The following is a 19,370-nucleotide window of genomic DNA, read 5'->3' on the forward strand; positions in this document are numbered from 1 at the left end:
ATTCCTTCAGAAGGCTCTTCACATATAATAAGTAAATACAAATGAATAAATTAATCTACTTATTAAAGCTAAAATTAAATACCTCAAAATAATGGCAAAAGTTATCCTTGCATATGGGAAATATGGGTACTTTTTTTCCTTATGTATTCTGTATGTTCCAAGTTTAGATTTTGTGTTTTTTTAAAGAAATGTTATTTTCCATAGGCCTTATTTCCATTTTCTGTTTAGGCGTCTGTGGAAGTACAGCTTAAGACACTCAGTGGCTTGAGCAGTGGGAGCTGCAGACCAGTCTTCCGTGGCAAGCTGAGCACTCTTAGTCTTCAGTAGTGAACTGCTGGATTGGCACTGGGGTACCTGCACACTTTCAGACCAGTCTGCACCTCTGGGTTGAGTAGCAGTAATCTCAGGAGCTGGAGCAGTCCATTCCCCCTGAAATTCCTCCTTGGTCGTGACATTTTCAGCAGGAACCTGCTCTTCCTTTTCAATCTCATCAGAATTTCTATAGAAACAGAGATTGGGCATGACCTCCCATGGGTGTTCACAAGGAATCAGTGCTATGCATGTGCAGAACATGCGGGACAGCATCCACTACATTAGACCTGCTGAGTGAGCTCCCTTGTTGTTGCATTGGATGGCAATGTCCACATGGCACAGATAAGAATCTGTGTTTCACACAGTGATGGTAGTAGGCTAACCAAGACACCTCTGTGAGATTGTGGTGGTCATCCCTGGAACCAGTAACCACTGGAAATTACAGCTCCCAGAGACTGACTGGATCTAATTAGTGAAGTTTCCAAGAATGAAGTGGCTAGCAACAGCAGTGGCTCCAGGGCCATCAGCAAACTTCAGCACAGTTTACTGGGATAATTCCTGGAGGATATGACACTGACATCAGTCAGGTTTTCAATGGCAATAACGGTGAAAGCTGTTAGCAGAAACTGCTCCAGGTTTTCTTTAGATTTATGATGTAGATGACATCACTTAACTTTCTGTAGATGTACTGTTCCATTTGGAAGTCAAGGTTGGTGCCACCTAAGTGGGTTCCTGCTGCAAGGAATTTGAGGACATACTCCTCCTTAATTTTCAGGACATCAGGGGCTCCAGACATTGTGAACGTCTCCCTGTAAGTCATGACAGAAACCCAGAACAATACCTTATGGACCTTTCTCTGGGTAAGGTTCCAAGCTGTTTCTATCAATGGCATATATTACTTTAAAAAATCAGCACAAAATAATTAATGTTATATGAAGAAAGCTACAGCAATGTTTATATTCCATGAATATGGGGACAAACTAGCAATCACTAATTTAAACCTATTAGTTTTATTATATCAGATATGGATTTTGCTTAAATATTCATTTATCATTAAAATGTTTCACATCATGTTAAGAGTTTATATCCACTTAAATATCGAATCTTTTCCCACTCACATTTTGATGTGATTTTTTAAATGAGTATCCAGTTACCATGGCAATAAATGACTCAGGAATGTGTAGATTAAGTTGGAATGGAATCAACACCAGATAAACTCAGAATCCATGCAACACATTCATTTCAAACAAGTACTTTTTCTCTCCCCACCATCTTCATAAATGGAAGTCAATCCAAACAATCTGTCCTAAAAAAGTTATGCTCCTAAAATATGCATTTCTGGTTATTTGAATCCAACACAGTCACTGCAAAAAGTTATGGTGACATTTTATGTATTTCTTTTAATCCTGGATTTTTTGACAAATGGATAAATGGCTATCAGAATTCCGTGGCCACAGACAACTAATCCTTTGTCTTTTCTGGCAAAAACCAGTGAAATTTTGAGTAATTGTACACTGAATAAAATTGAAAGGGATAAATAATTAATACGATTAGAAATCATATATTCTCAATAATGGGATATATTTATATCTAAATATCTATATTTGTATCTTTCTGTATACACTTCACTTGGCATGTAGTCACTGCTTTTGCCTTCACTCACAATTTTACCTCAGTATACTTTGTAATAAGCAATGCAAAATTTTAAAGAATAACTATATGTTTGTTTATTATGAAAAACTATTTTATATATAATTCAATGCCCTGGTACATTTTCTTGTCCATTTGGCCTTTGTTGTTTGATTAGCCATTTTGTAACTTTTGTTCATAGTTACTAATATAATTGATGCAAGTGACCTAAGTAAGATTAAAATACATCATTTACAAGTGAGTTCCCCAAGTTCTTGTAGGAGATGGAACCTTGTATTTTTTAAAAAATTCTAGAGACAAGTAGAATGTTGGGTACATACCAAAAGTTATTTATGAATTGATGATTTTTCTACCTAAAATGATTTTTAAAACTTAAGTAAAACCATTGAAATAAGATAGTTTGACAAGACCTATAAACTGGCTTTCTTTCACTTATAAAACTTGCAATTTACATTTTAGAAGGCCCTTAAGAGGAAAGAAAATGTTAAAACAAAACAATTTCCTCTTTTTAATTCTGTCAACACATGGGTTCTATTACCGATGTAGATAGTGAAAGGTTTGGGAAACTAGATTAATTTATGAGTTTCCTTAAACATTTCACCAAGAACCGAAATCTATCTTAATTGATGGCAGTTATTTTGTTATAATTACACATTTTCATTGTCAAGAGCTGTTGAAAAATATTTTGAGGCAGTTTAAGTCTTTGATGGTTGACTAAATGATGGGTCTTTGTCCACTTTCCTAACAAAAGGCTACAAGATACTGTTAGAAGTTCACTTTCCCAGGGTGGTTCTGCCCCAAGCAAATAGTGTTTCCAGAGAACAGTTGAGATCCCCAGTGATTTGACTGGTTGAACTTCTATTCATGTTTTAGCCACAAGCCAAGAGTATATTGGCAAACACTGTTTGGTACCAAAAAACAGTAATAATCTTTATAAGAATGTCTATACACGAGTAAACCTGTAGGGTCTTAAGAAGCACAAAGTGATTGTGAAAATAGGTCTCCTGGGTTAATAGTTGGGAATCAAATGCATTAGGAAGTCCAGCAGGAAGGGGCTGATAAAGAATATTCTTTGTTCCTTTGGATATAGTAATACTTAAGATAAAACTCGAGTACATTTTAGACTGCCTGAGTCTAACTTGAAAATAAAACATGGGGTGAATATTGAAAAGAACAGAAGGAAAGCATTAAAAAATTTTCACACTCAGCTAAATATCTGTGGTTCAAACATAAATTATTTTCAAGTCATTTTAAGGACACTCTAGTTTTGAACTCTCATTTACAAAGAAGAGCAACTGTCAGGTGTCTCCCAAAATAGCCACAATGAGCACTCAGTAAAATAAATATATTTATAAAGATAGTTTAAAATCATATTAAATATGATTATTAGAATAACTTGTTGTATGAAATAAGTTATGTGCATAAATGAGTGGGTTAATGAATGTTACCTATTTTAGTACTTTGAATTACAAAACTAACACGTGCCATCCCGTCCTTAACAAAATCACATGTATCCTTTTTTGTTGTTCATTTAAACATGTACACTTGTTTATGTACCATATACTTTATGTTTACAGACAATATTGTACTTTATATATGTAAGAATAAATGAAGACCAATCAAATGAGAATGAACAGGGAATATTTACGTAGAATTTGCTACAGTGAGGGAGTCAGCCACCATCAATTGTTTGGGCACTCAAAGGCAGGCAGGGGAATGGGAGAGCTTTCTAATGGAGAAAATGGAAGGCTTCAGGTATGCCCTGATTGGAGGTGGTTGGAATGGGGAAGCCGTAGGTAGGCAAGCTAATTAATAGTGGGACATCCTATGTGATTGGTTAGGGGTGCATATTTGGGGTTCTCTGGTTTGTCCTAAGTTGGAAGTGGGACAAAAATTAGGGAGGCTGTCAGTTATTAATCAAATCCTGGCCATGTGGGGCCAACTGTTACAAAAGTTATTGTTTGGCTTCCTGAACTGGTAACTAGAGATATCAGTCTGACTACCTATAAGTCTGACTTATAAATAGGTTGGCTATATGTAGCTAGATAATGAGTTGATTTCCTGGATTATTTGTTGTGGGTCAGATTATCTATCTATCTATCTATCTATCTATCTACCTATCTATCTATCTATCTGGTCTGGCCATTGTCTCTTTCCTTATTCAATCTCTCCTGGACTTCTCAATAACTTGATATTTTCATTTAAAGATGAATCATTGCCAGACCTGGAATCAGTACATGTATGTTGTCTTCATTCTTCATAATAGCTGCATAATATACCACAGTATAAGTAGACAAAAATGTAGTCAGCTGTTTTGAAGGACATCCAGATGGCTTTCAGTGTTTTGTAATTTCAAAAAATTCTGCAGTAAATGTCCTTAACTAAGCATCTTGACTTAATGGTATCATTAACAATACTGGTCAAATACTTAGAATTTAAATTACTGAGTCAAAGGTTATGTTTATTTGAAATTTTAATACATACAAATGCATCATTTTAAGTACTTTTAACAAAGCCCCTATAAAGGCCTTCGCTGTTAGAAACTAAGACCCCTGATGCCCTAGCTTTTGATCTGTAGACATCAATAAAGATTAGATGGTAGATTTTCATTTCAAGGTGGCAAAATACGAATATGTGGCAAGTCCACAGCACCCCATTCCTAAAGGTCACTCCCCTAAAAAGATAGTTGGAACAAGGGAATTTTGAGGGAATTCTATCTCATTGGGAGAGTCATCAAAATAAAAAAATAAAATTGTAGAGATAGATAAGCTAATGTGCAAAATGGGCATGGCTGTAGAGTTGACTGAGAAAGCTGGAAAATAAAGGGAGAGATAAATCATGAAAAAGTTAAGAGACTTAGAAAATAGGTTCAGGTGATTTAAAAAATCATCTAAATGGAGCTTCAAAAGAATAATATATACTACAGAGTAGGCAATAATTAAAGAGATAAGAAAAGGAAATTCTTCTCTAAGTAAAGAAAATATGAGATAAAAAAGGGCACACTCAGTGTTGGGCAGGATTTACAAAAATAAAGCAAAGCAAATCAAACAAAACAAAACAAAGTAAAAAAAACAAAAACCTCCAAATCAATTGGTTCCAAATATGTTTGCATATATCTGAAAGTTCAGAACATTAAGATTGGAATAAAAATCCTAATAGTTTCCAGAGAAAACTGTAAAAACCAGGACTAGTGACCACAATTAATTTATATAATTTGTTTGCTGGGAGGCTGCCACATCATTTGCTATCCATGATGGTATATTTGTAAGTCACCCTTGAAGGGCTCTGGTCTGCATCTCTGCATCAGTCTCTCTGTACAAGATACGGTTCTATCTCTCTGGCAACCTGTCACTTTCACTCATTCTTAAGTTTCATTTGATCTGTTCTTTTGACCTTTGACTCAATGCCCTATTTTCTGTCTTATCTTCTTCCAAACAGATTTTTCATGCAAAGACTTACAGTTCACTGATACTACTTTTCTGAGTCGGCCTTGTAAATTGTGTCCTAGAAAACCCTACAGGCATGGCATCGCCTTCCTGAAAATGACCTAGTTCCTGCTTGCGGCATCCTGGCAGTCTGCTGTCAAGACATTTGTGTACTGAAAACAAAGAAAGAGACTTTAAAATATTCAAAGCACATATTTTAGACCTTAATAATGGTCTGTAGTTTTAAAAACCTTTATGGTGTCTGAACACATTTAAAAACTATTTGTGTTGTGTTTGAACACATTTTAAAAATATTTGTTATACATTAATACTTTCTCCTTGAATAAATAAAATATTACAGATAAGGCAAAAATCTTTCATTGGCTACCATCCTGAATCCTGGTTCTTTTTCCCATCTTTAAAATTGACAGCCATCTCAGTTTGAGGTGTAGAATTCCAGACCTTCTTCTCTATGCAATTATCTATGTATATCTGTTAAGAAATATAGTATTTTTGATGTGTTTAAAAATATAAATAGTATCCAATTATATATTTTGTCCTTCACTTTGATTTATTCACTCCAATACTTTCCCATGTGAGTGTGTATAGGTCTTTATCGCTTTTGAAATATATGATATTTTATCCTTTAGTACAGATATATCATTATTTATTTAGTCATCACCTTATTCATGAACATTTAGGTTGTTTCAAAATGTTTGTTTTTATAAACAGTTTTGTAATGTATATCACTGAGCATTGTAATTATTTGTTATTCTAGGATAGATGAGCAGTGAGTGGCAATGTTGGGTCACCGGACCTGCTTGTTTGCATTTTAATAGATATTACTAAATTTTCCTATATTAAGTGACATTTTCATTAGCATTGGAAGAGAGTATCTATATCCTCAAACTCCCATAGACACAGGTATTATCAAGCTTTTAAATGCGTACCTATTCACTGGGTGAAAAATGAAATTTCTTTGTTTTAATCTCCATTTACTGTTTTCATTACATTTTCTTGCATACCTTATACTACAGGATTGAACTTGAAATCACTAAGCTACGCAGTGATATATACATATATATATACATATATATATATATATACACATATATACACACACACATACACATACACCCTGAAATCTGAAAGCCATCAACTGTTTCCATATATTTGGAAGAAAATTTAATTTTTTAATGGAGTTTTCCATCAAGAATCTCTTACTCTTGGCTAAATGAGGGAGAGTTCTTTCCAAAATGAATAACACCTTATATAGTCACCAAAAAATATTTAAATCATAGAGCCATGTTTAAGCATAGTAAAGGCAAATTCAGATATCTGGTCTATGAGTTCCAAAGGTAGTAGTCCACATTCATGTTCTGTCCCATACAATTGCATTCCAGATTATATTTTGTTATATTTGCATCATTGACAGCTCATGATTTGTTTTGTTTGTTTCTTCTGTTCTTCTTTCCTTCTGTTTCCATTTCTTTCCCTTAAGTGTGTTATTCGAACATATATTTAGGATTCCATCTTGATTTATTTATGGCATTTTTGAGCCTATTGCTTTGAATACTTTTTTGTGGTTGCTCTGGGTATTACAATATGCAAATGTGAATTATCATAGTCTACTGGTGTCATCCTTTAACTACTTCCAGTGGAGTATTTAAAACTTACTTCCATTTAGGTCTTTTACTCTCCCAATTTAAAAAAATCTATCTATCTATCTATCTATCTATCTATCTATCTATCTATCTATCTATCTGTCTGTCTAGTTGTTCCAAGTATTTCCTCTCCATACATTAACAAAACAGATATTATTTTTTTTTATTTCCACCAACAAATATGATCTAAGAGATTCATCAGGATAAGTCTATTATATGCCCTTCTATTATTATTTTACTACTCTATTCTACTATTATTGTATTATTATTACCATTCCATTATTATTTTCTTTCTGAAGTTTATGCCTTCTTCTGTTATCATTCGTTTTGTTTTTTTTTTTTTTGGTGGTACACAGGCCTCTCACTGTTGTGGCTTCTCCCGTTGCGGAGCACAGGCTCCGGACGCGCAGGCTCAGCAGCCATGGCTCACGGGCCTAGCCGCTCTGCAGCATGTGAGATATTCCCGGACCGGGGCATGAACCCGTGTCCCCTGCATCGGCAGGTGGACTCTCAACCACTGCGCCACCAGGGAAGCCCTATCATTTGTTTTATGCCAAAGAGTTTCCTATAGATATTCTTTAAAGGTTTATTTGCAACATATTTTCTTAGTTTTTTTTTTTTTCACTCTGAGAATGTCTTCATTTTCCATTGAAAATGTCTTTATTTTCCACTTATTCTTGATAGATGGTTTTTCCAGGTATAGAATTCATATCTGACAGTTCTTTTCTTCTTGCATAGAAAAATATTATGTGAATTCCTTCTAGTCTCCATAGTCTCAGATGAGAAATCAGCTGTCACTTGATTTGGTATCCCCTTGGTTGCTTGTAAAACTTTTTATTGTCTTTACAATAAATGTAAATTGTTTATATCATTTCAGATGTTTAATTATGATGTGTCTTGGATGGATTCCTCTTTGTTTACCTTACTTAGATTTGCTCAGCTTTTGAATCTGTAGGCTTATATATTCCACCAAATGTGGGTAATTTTTAGCCACTATTTATTTGAATAACTTTTCAGCCCCCAGTTCTTTCTCCTCTTTTTCTGGGACTTGAATAATATGAATCTTAGATATTTTGTTATTGTATCACAGTTTCCTAAGGCTCTGTTCTGTCTCTCTTTTTTGTGGTGGGGGGAAGGAAGAGGAGGGATTTTCTATTTTTCTCTCTGCTATTCAGATTGAGTAAATTCCATTGTTCTAAGTTTCTTGGTTCTGTCTTCTTTCAACTCCATTTTACTACTGGGTCTATCCAGTGAGTTTTCTATTTTGGTTAGTGTATCTTTCAGTTCTATAATTCCTACTTGGAATATATATTCTTTTGAATAAGTTATATAACAGATATTAGCAAATAATAATGCCCATATTTCGTATTTTTTCACTTCTGTTGGGAATTTTTAATCACTTATTGAAGCTATGTTATGATGGCTGTGTTAAACTTTCTGTCAAATAGTTACAACATCTGATTCATCTCAATATTAGCATTATCTGATAGTCTTTTCTCATTAAAGCCATGCGTTTCCTGGTCTTGGTATAATGAGTCATTTTTGCTTGTATTTTGGACATTTTACATGTTATGTTAGGAGACTCTTGATATTATTTAAATCTTTTATTCTAGTAGGAAGTCTCTGTTTAAGTTTAGCATGTAGGTTATGGCCTACTTTTCTGGGTTATATTCCAAGGAGAATTTTAGTTTTCTGATCTCTTGCAATGCTAATCTTGTGTGCTTTGTTTTTCTGGTTCTATTTTGCATTCCCACTGACTTCTTTCACGAATCACTTTGGGGATGGATGGTATTTCCACAGGCCATTGGGTGGGGGACAGTAGACTCATGATATGGAGAGCGCTTCCTCTGACCTATTCTCTAGCCATCCAGTGCCAGTAGGTATACTATGCTATCTTTGCTGGTGCCTCTGGGGCAGGGTAGCTAGTCTTCCCTTTGCTAATCCTTTGCCCAGAGAAATCAGGCTTTACTTGTTTTTTTTGTTTCATTTTGTTTTTGTTTCCTTCCTATGCCTGTAGGCAGTTCCAGATCGCAGCACTCTCCAGTGCCCAGTCTAAGATATATGATAGATAAAAAGAAAATCCAAGAAATTTTCTATGGTGTCATACTTCAAGTTTTGAGGTTCCTTGACAGTCCAACTTCTTATTTCCACCATTCAGTCTTTTTATTATTTGCTGTGAAATTTTTTTCTAGAGCATATAGTTGTATTCAGAGGGGAGGAGTAGAGAAAATTGAATCTATTCCATCTTGTTCCCTGAATTACTTTTTACAATCTGCAATACACTCTCATGTCTGTCATCTCACTTGTTCCTCCCCAAAGCTCTGTGGGGCTTGCTCTTGTGAAAGTGTGACTCCATGAGGTAAAATGCAAAGGGTTGGGATCAAATGTAAATGTATCTAACTTCTAGGTAGCAAAAAGTTAAAAAAAAAAAAAGCTTCTGCTATAAAACAAAACACCCCAAAACTTACTAGCTAAAAAAAATCACCTATTCAGCTGATGATTCTGTGGGTGAATTGGACGATTCTGATTTTGGCCAAGTTAGCTGATCTCTACTGGACCTACTAATGTGTCTGTGGTCATTCATTAGGTCTGAAAAATCTTGAACAGCCTCACTCACATGTCTTATAGTTGTTGGATGTTGGCTGGTGTCATGGAGATATGAGGTCACTTATCTTCTTTTGACAGGCTTTCTCAGTCTTCTTCTCATGGTAGTGGAAGGATTCCAAACAGAACAAGAAAGGGCAGGCCCCAACAAAAAACACTTTTCAAATCTCTGCTTGCTCTATGTTTGCTCTTGTCTCATCAGTCAAAGCAAGTCATAAGCCTAAGCTCAGGGTTAGTGCAGGTGGTGACTCCTAAAGAATGCAGATATAAGGATAGGAAGAATTTGTGGCCATTGAACAATCTACCATGCTCACAATCAAGGTCTGAGCCATAAATATTCACAAGTTAGCTCCCATTTGAATTACTTTTATAATTTATAATGTCTATTATATCTATTACTTCATTTTTTTTTTTTTTTTTTTTTTTGCGGTACGTGGGCCTCTCACTGTTGTGGCCTCTCCCATTGCGGAGCACAGGCTCAGCGGCCATGGCTCATGGGCCTAGCCGCTCCGCGGCATGTGGGATCTTCCCGGACCGGGGCACAAACCCGTGTCCCCTGCATTGGCAGGTGGACTCTCAACCATTGCACCACCAGGGAAGCCCACTTCATTTGTTTTTATGAATATCTTATGTTTGATATGTGGGAAGGCATAATTGTCCTCTCTGATAAAAAATTCAATATGTTTATGGCTAGTCCAAATATAACTTATATGTTGACATTGAAACAGTCACACAAGTAAATGTATAAGTAAAGTTTTGATATGCATTATATTAGGACTTTTTCCAGGTTCACTGAAGTGTTAGCTATAAGACCTGATGTTTTTATTCTTTGTTACCTTCCCAAGCATAATTAGTATCTGCCAGTTATTTTATTCTAGGTTTTGTTGAAAAAGTCCATGTCTATCTTAATCACATTTTCCATGACTTTATAAATGATGAATATATCCTCTGTGCATATGGAAAGAATTCTTACTTGTAGTTTATTCTTACATAAGTGAGGCTTAAATTTACTGATCATATTTATTGCTTGATGCAAAACCATTTTACCTTTCGCTATATCTTTGTTGAAGGGGCAGTTATAACAAAACAAGCTTATATGTTTAGACTTACCATAATTTATCTGGATGTTAGGAGAATATTGCCTTTGTTATTTTTGTATTGTTATTACTACCTGTATTGTATCCTACTAAAAAAAAATATATATATATTTTAACATCTTTATTGGAGTATAATTGCTTTACAATGGTGTGTTAGTTTCTGCTTTATAACAAAGTGAATCAGCTATAGGTCTATCCACCTCATTACAAATAACTCAGTTTCATTTCTTTTTATGGCTGAGTAATATTCCATTGTATATATGTGCCACATCTTCTTTATCCATTCATCTGTCAAAAAAATATATTTTTAATGTTTTCTATCTTTGGAAATCATTGGTCCCATAATTTCAGTTTTAAAAAGTCACTTCTAGCTTTTCTTTAGAGTGAAGACTGATAGTTTAGCATCCATTATTTCATAAGAATAATTTAGATTTCCTCTTAAACATACCACTCAATAACTGCAGTAACAGAGGTTTATACTCTCTTTCTGAGGTGTCTCTGAAATCCTTGTGAGTTCTTTCCACAGCTTATCTTCATCAGCTTGTAACTACTCAGATAAGCTTAGCATCATCTGCAAACGTACGTATTCCATTTTGTACTCTTTCTTTTAGATCAATTATGTGACAATCTGAACTTTATCAAAATGCGAAAAAAGGCTAGGCACAGTGTTTATTCCCAGGTACCCTAGTGCAAACAATTCTCCATCCATAAAATTGATAAGCTACCCCTTCTCTTTGTTTTCTTTGTTTGTGTTATGTAGGTGTATATTCATGAAAATACCTGCCCTCTAACATTCAGTTTTAGGGTAGAGGGAAATAGGGTTTGATAAATGTATGAGGGAGTTTAATACATTGCAAAAGGCTTACTAAACTCCATAGTTGACAGCTATTCCTTTCCGTTTTGTCTAAACATTTATTTTTTCTATTGGAGCACTCTGGAGAGAAAGGATTTGTACTATTTATCCTTAGAGTAACAATGTGACATGCCCTCCACCCACTCCCCCACCAGTATACGTTATGCTTCCTTAAGTGTGCAATGAACCACTCTACCTTATATATTGCACCAATCTGTTAGGCATGCAAGAGAGAGTTACTGGTCTGAAATTCTAAATCTTTCCACAATGCTTTTTTATGGATGGTGTCAAAACAAAGGCAAATTCAAAATAAATAAAACCACCACTCTCATTTATAATGTTAGGGCTTAAGACAAGCAACAACAGGCACAAATACACCAGTACATTCCAATACACTTTTTCTTAGTCATGTTAGTGACACCACCAGCGTCAGACTAGCGATCCCTCACTGGCTTATTGAAATATAAGATGCAAGAAGCTTTCACTTATGGTGAGTATCTTAGTTCTCTGAAATCTTTGTTTATGCCAGTCGTTTCCACCTGGGGGGAGAATTTGCCCTTCTTGGGACATTTGGCAATGTCTAGAGACATTTTTGGTTTCTACAACTTGGGCATGATGGTGCTACTGTCATCTAATGGATAGGGGTCAGGGATGCCACTAAACATCCCACATTGCACAGGTGATCTCCTTACATCAAATTACCTGGTCCCAAATGTCAACACCAGCAAGAGTGAGAAACAGTGGTTTACATCATCTTCTTTTGCATATGTTTCCTCATTTGGTTGGCAACAGTTGTCCAGTGTAACCAAATGTTCACCATAATCCTGAACACTGATATTTGTTTTAATAACTGTCCTGTTGTGCATATGATATCACAATATATGAAGAGCATATGTTTTACAACATACCCATATGAACTATATGATTTCACTTTTGCCTTAATTTTAATCTGGTTATTGATACGTAAACAAGAATTGCTTTGTAGCTCATTATCTTTGGACAACTCCCACAAATTCTTTTTTTCCCACTGACTCCTGGAATCCCTTGTAATTTAAACACTGTTCATCATACCTAAAAGAAATGCAACACTTAGTAGTAGTGGTATGGATTATCAACCTTCAGGATAAACCTGATTCTGAAATTATCCCCATGAACATATAGTGTTTCATAGTAGGTACTGAACTTGGAATCCACAGTCTACAACTTCTTGAGCTGCAAAAATACAGTATAGAAATAGATCCAAACACAATAGCATTGTTTCAAAGCAAATAATTGTTTCCAAGAAAAACTGACCAAAAGTAAAATAATTGAGAGGCAGAAATGATCAGATGTCTCTTGGGTCCAATGGTTTAATTCATTTAGACCAAATTTAATTTCTTTCAAGCTAAGGCATATGAGGAAATGCTAATTTGCATGAGTTCTTTAGCAGTAATATTCATTAAAACTATTATGGTTCGTTGCAATGTCAAAAGAAACTCTTTTTTTTTCTTTTACAAGCTGATATGTATTAATGAGGAAGTTACTGACCCCCTCTTTCTTCTGTGTGTGACCGATAGAACAAGAATCACTAGGATAAAATCAGCAGTTTCACAGTTCTTGTTCTCTGTCAAACGGCAACACACTGACGGATCCTTCAAGTTTGATTCATTAGGCAAGTTTTTCATACATAAGGCTAATAAGCTATGACTTTTAGCTCTCAGTAAATTTAATCATCGTGCAATTTATGTGTGCTTATTGACTTTATTTCACTATACAGGAGGCATATGTGCTTTAAAATATTGTGCCATATGTGCATGGAATCAGAGAATTTTAAAGCTTGAGATCATTTAGTCACAACCTTGTCATTTTAGAGTAGAAACTGAGGCATATGATGAATGCCAGACTGCGAAATAGTGAGTCAGACTGTGAATTTTAAGTTTCTAGTTCACTGTTAATTCTCTTTGAGCTACCATTTTGCTTCCATGATAAGGCTTCAAAATTAAATTCAAACTTGATTTTATAACATGATTGATTATTCTTTTCTTATCAAGAACATTGAAATAACTATTTTGCATTACAGACTATAGTTGGTAACTAAATAGTCTCACTAGTAAATAAGTGGAAGATTTTTAAAATAATGGACTATTTTATACAAATTGTTCTTTAGAGTATCAAAAGTACCTTAGGAGTAATAGCAATCTTTTACTTTTAGATCAGGTCTTCTGTCTTCTATCTTGTAGGCAAAGGAATAATGAACATACTATAGATCAAAAAAAATTATTACTTACTATTTTGCAACTTGAGAAAATCACTGAGCCTCAGTTTCCTCACCTTGAATAAGAAAAATAAATGATTATCCATGAACCTCATAGACAATGTTCACGAAATAAGGTAAAGTAAATGAGATCACCTTTGTAAACTAAAAAAAACAGATTTATATAAGTTAATGTTATCTTATTAGTGAAACATTTTTTGTTCAGACCCAAAACCAATGTTTTCATGGCTCTATTCTACTTCTCCAATTTCTTAGTTTTGTTATTTGAACAACTACAAATGATGCTTCCTAACTGACATGTATTTTTAAAATACGTTAAAAAATTGAAAGCAGTTGATTAAACCTTACAAAAGATTTTTTTAAAAATAAACTTTATTTTTTAGAGCAGTTTTAGGTTCACAGAAAAATAAAGTGTAAAGTACAGGGAGTTTCTATATCTACCCTGTCCCCACACATGCACAGCATCCCCTACTATCGACACCTGTCACCAGAGTGGTACATTTGTTACATTCACTGAACCTACACTGATACATCATTATCATCCAAACTCCATAGTTTACATTACGGTTCACTCCTGATGTTGTACAATCTATGGGATTTTGCAAATGATTAATGATATATTCCCACCATTAGGGTATTATGCAGAATAGTTTAAGTACCCTAAAAATCTCTGTGCTTCCTTGCCCCTAATACCTAACAACCAATGATCTTTTTAACGTCTCTGTAGTTCTGCCCCTCCAAGGTGTCACACATTTGGAATCATTCAGTATGTGGCCCTTTTGGACTGGCTTCTTTTAGTTAGGAATATATATTTATAGCTCTTCCTTGTCTCTTCATGGCTTGATAGTCCATATCTTTTTATCACTGAATAATACTAATTGTCTGGATGTACCACAGTTTATTTATCCTTTCACTATCTGAAAGACATCTTGGATGCATCCAGGTTTTGGCAATTATTAACAAAGCTGCTATAAACACACACGTGGATGATTTTGTGTAGATATATGTTTTCAAATCCTTTGAGAAAATACCAAGGAGTGAAACTGCTAAATTGTATAGTAAGAATATGTTTAGTTCTGTAAGAAAATGTCCATCTTTCAAAGTGGCTGAACCATCTTGCATTCCTACGGGCAATGAATGAAAGTTCCTATTTCTTCATAGCCTCACAAGCATTTTGTGTTGGTAGTGTTTGGATTTTGGCCATTCCAATAGGTGTGTAGTGGTATCTCGTTTTAATCTGCAATTCCCTGATGACATATTGTGCAGAACATCTTTTCATAAGCTTATTCATTATGTGTATGTCTTCTTTGCTGAGATATTTGTTAAGTTCTTTGGCCCATTTTAAAATCATGTTGTTTATTGTCTTACTATTGAGTTTTAAGGGCTGTCTGTACATTTTTGAATAACACTACTTTGTCAGAAGTGTCTTTTGCAAATATTTTCTCCCAGTCTGTGGCTTATCTTTTTATTCTGTTGACACAGTCTTTCACAGAGAGTGTTTAATTTTAATGAGGTCCAGGATATTAATTTAGTGATAAGAGGGACATCCTGGCCCTTTGACTGAAATTAGTGAGAAAACTTCAAGTTACTTAGCATTCAGTATTGTGTTAGCTGTAGCGTTCTTTTGGTAAATATTTTTTATCAAGTTGAGGAAGTTCCCTTCTACACCTTGTTTACTGAAAAATTTTATTATGAATGAGTCCTGGATTTTATCAAATGCTTTTTCTGCATCAACTGAAATGATCATGTGATTTATAAGCCTATTAGTGTGATGGATTTCATTAATTGATTTTCAAGGTTTGAACCAGACTGGAAAAACTGGGATAAATTCCACTTTGTTGTGGTGAATAATTGTCTTTATACTTCATTGGATTTGATCTTCTAATATTTTGTTGAAGACATTAGCATCTATGTTCATGAAAGATATTGGTCTGTAGTTTTCTTTTCTTGTAATGTCTTTGTCTGCTTTGGGAATCAGAGTACTACTAGCCTCATAGAATGAGTTAGGAAGTATTCCCTCTGCTTCTGTCTTCTGGAAGAGATTCTAGAGATTGGTATAATGTACTCTTTAAGGTAGAATTCACATATGGACCCATCCAGGCCTGGTGCTTTCTACTTTGAAAGGTTGTTAACTATTGGTTCAATTTCTCTAATAGTTACAGGCTTATTCAAATTGTCTATTTCTTCTTGTCTGACTTTTGGCAGTTTGTGTCATTTCAAGGGATTGGTTCACTTCAACTAAATTATCAAATCTGTGGGCATAGGGTTATTGATATTCCTTTATTATACTTTTAATGTCCATGGGATCTGTAGTCATGTCCCCTGTTTAATTTCTGATACTAGTAATTTGTTTTTAAAGTGGGTTTCTTGTAGAAAACATATAATTGGGTCTTTTTGTTTGATCTGCTCAGACAATCTCTCTCTTTTAATTAGTGTATTTAGACAATTGACATTTAAAGTGATTATTGACAAACTTGGATTAATATCTATCATATTTTTTCCTGTTTGTTGTTTGTTGCCCTTGTTCTTTGTTCCTACTTTTGTCTTTAATTCTTTTTCTGTTTTTTTTTCTGTATGTGTGTGTGTGAGTCTGTGTGCTTTTAATCAATCATTTTATATGATTCAACTTTCTCTCCTTTCTTAGCATATCAACTTTTCTTCTTTTTTAAACATTATTTTTAGTGGTTACATGGCTAGGAATTTAGGTTGCAGGTGGAATTAAGGTTGCTAATCAGCTGACCTTAAGATAAAGCAATTATCCTGGATTCTCCATACGGGCTGAATGTAATCACAAAGGTACTTAAATGTGGAAGATGGAGGTAAAATAATCAGGTTGAGAGTTATATGACATGAGATAGACTTGGCCAGCTACCACTGGCTTTGAAGGTGGAAGGGGATCGTGAGCTAAGGGATGTAGGTGGCCTTTAGAAGGTGGAAAAGTAAAAAATAAAAAAATTTTACTCTAGAAATTCCAAAAAGAAATGAAGCACAGGCAACAGCTTGACTTTAGCTCAGTGAGATCCATTACAGGCTTCTGACTTACAGAACTGTAGGGCAATAAATCTGTGTTTTTTTAAGCCACTAAGTTTATGGTAATTTGTTACAGCAGCCACAGGAAACTAATACAAAGAACAAACTAAAAAGATGAGCTATACAAAATATAGGATAATCATTTCCCAAAAACTGGAGGTACCTCTCTCTTCAGAGAGTAGATATTTTGGGGGGAAGTGTTCTAAAAAAGGATTAAAAAATGATATAGAGAATTTGATTGCATGAAGCTGAAATTTGTTTAAAAGAAAGTATAGTAAGAAAATAATAGTGATTCATTCTTTAATATATGGATTCAGCTGCTATTTTTTTTTGATAATTCAAATGAAGAAATTCCTGTTGATATATAATGTACCATGGACATAAAAGTATTCAGCATGTCTCCCAAGGTCTCATATCCACCTTCACATTGTTAAATGGAGATAAATGCACTCCTCTCAAGATTGAGAAGTTATTTTTCAGTGACAGTTTAAAATCTCCCCTCTCTCCTACTTTTCTTCCACTGCCTTGAATTCTGAGTCTGCCTCTTATGCAACAATACAAACCATAAAGATGCTCATCTATGTGACTATTCCCATATGTTTCCTGAATAAGTAACTAAGCCAGCAAGTGCAGTTTTACTTCACATTTCTGCTTTACCAAGTTTTTTTCTCCAAATAATAGATGTCATGCATATTTCTTTAAAGAGGAAGCAGATAAGTTTTGACTTAGTGAGAAAGCATCTAACCCAGTTAACAACACTTTCTATATTCATTGTAATGAGACAGATAGTTTAAGTTAAAGCTAAGCAGGTTTTGCTGATAAGTGTATTTGTGATTCATAGCAGAAATGAAAAATAAAAAAAAATAGTGCACTTAATGAGGCTGAGGTCATCAAAAGAGGTATGTACATTTGTTAAAGAGAAAATAAGAGAGAATGTGCAGTTTGCAAAAAAAAAAGCCAGCGAAATCAATTTCTCTGTTGTTGATTGAAAAGAGCTCAGTGGTATTTGAAAATCAACCATTGGGTTATATAGAAACAGGCTAGCATTTTTATTTATTTTGTTGAATGACAGGGAAACAGTATTAAATTACCATCTTTAATTTACATGTATTATGTCTGCTTGGGGTCCAATCTGTCATGAAAATTATACTTCTTGTTCCTATCATTTACGACATGGTGATGGCAAAGAAAGAGGCTTCTGTTACCTAGTGAGTTGGTTGGCCTGTGGTGAAAGGCATTGATTGCTCTGGCTTTCCTGGATTACTGGCTGCTCCAGGACACAGTTTTTTATGTGGCTTTCTTTTCCCAGAAGCAGGGCAATTTGGCAGTACTTAAACTCAACCTTATAATTCGTCATCTTCCTATGCATTTTAGCTGAATTATTTCACCTTTTATTTTGAATCTTAAAATTGTGACACCAAATCACTTTACTATCTCCTGCAAGAAAAGACTCCTACCTTTTCCTCCTCCTCCTCCTCCAACTACTGTAACTCCCACCACTACTTCTACATCTCCTGGCAGCTATCACTGATCAAGAATTTAAGAAGCGCAAACACTTTATGAAATGCTTTACCTCTCTTATCTCACTTAATATTTGCAAAACATGATTATTATCTCCATTTTACAAAAGAGGAAGAGGAGACTCAGAGAATTTTTAAGATAACTTGCCTACAAACATAATTAATGATCTATCCAGTATTCAGCCTAGAGCTGTGGGACTTCAAAGCAGGTGCACTGTAACTAAAGGTTATTCTGCCTTTCTGAAACTTTTAACTCTATATTTACTGGTAACAGCTACTGTTTTCAATGAATTATTTCTCCATAACAAAATTAGGTAGTTCCGAGGAAGTTTTAGAAGAGAAATCACAATGAATTATTTGTATTCATTATTGAATGTGCTCTTGTATTTCCTTTTCCCGGACACAGTATGTTTCTCTCCTTTCATGCTCTCTTATGATGAATGTACACACACAAAGAATGCCATAACTGAAAGCCAAGAGAAGCTTTTTTTTCAGACCAGGTTTTACACTTACATGACTAGATCAATTGATATAGGATAATGATAGAGTCAAGAAGAGAAAACAATAGCAGATTCATGAAAAGAAGAAAATATCTGAGAAGTTTTTTGCAAGTCTTTCTATTCTTTCCTGTCACATCATCTCTAAGCAAATTTGCTGCAAAATGGAGAGAGTGTCACTTAGTCAATACTCTCAACCTGTCATACTCCCATTTTCCTTGTTCTTCTTAATGTTCAATACAAAAGCCATCTCTCAGAGCCCTAAAATAAGTTCAGTCTATGGTAAATTGTTCACAGTAACTTCTCTTTATGCTTTTCAACATACTGTAGAATAGAGGGTTCTTCTCTTCAACTTTGCAATGTTTTATTTGGTCACTTTCAAATGCGCCTTATTTCTGCTTGTCTTTAGATAGATAGAATATCTCAGCAGACCTTAGCTTAAATAATTATCAAAGCACTGACAT

The 19,370-nt window shown here is 34.6% G+C and overlaps 1 pseudogene; it reads right to left on the minus strand.

The window, feature by feature from the left end:
• Nucleotides 1-207: 207 nt before the first annotated feature.
• Nucleotides 208-1,108, minus strand: LOC102991978 (40S ribosomal protein SA-like; annotated as a pseudogene).
• Nucleotides 1,109-19,370: the final 18,262 nt, after the last annotated feature.

This window comes from Physeter macrocephalus, chromosome 18 (genome assembly GCF_002837175.3).
Source record: "Physeter macrocephalus isolate SW-GA chromosome 18, ASM283717v5, whole genome shotgun sequence".
NCBI classification, from domain to species: domain Eukaryota; kingdom Metazoa; phylum Chordata; class Mammalia; order Artiodactyla; family Physeteridae; genus Physeter; species Physeter macrocephalus.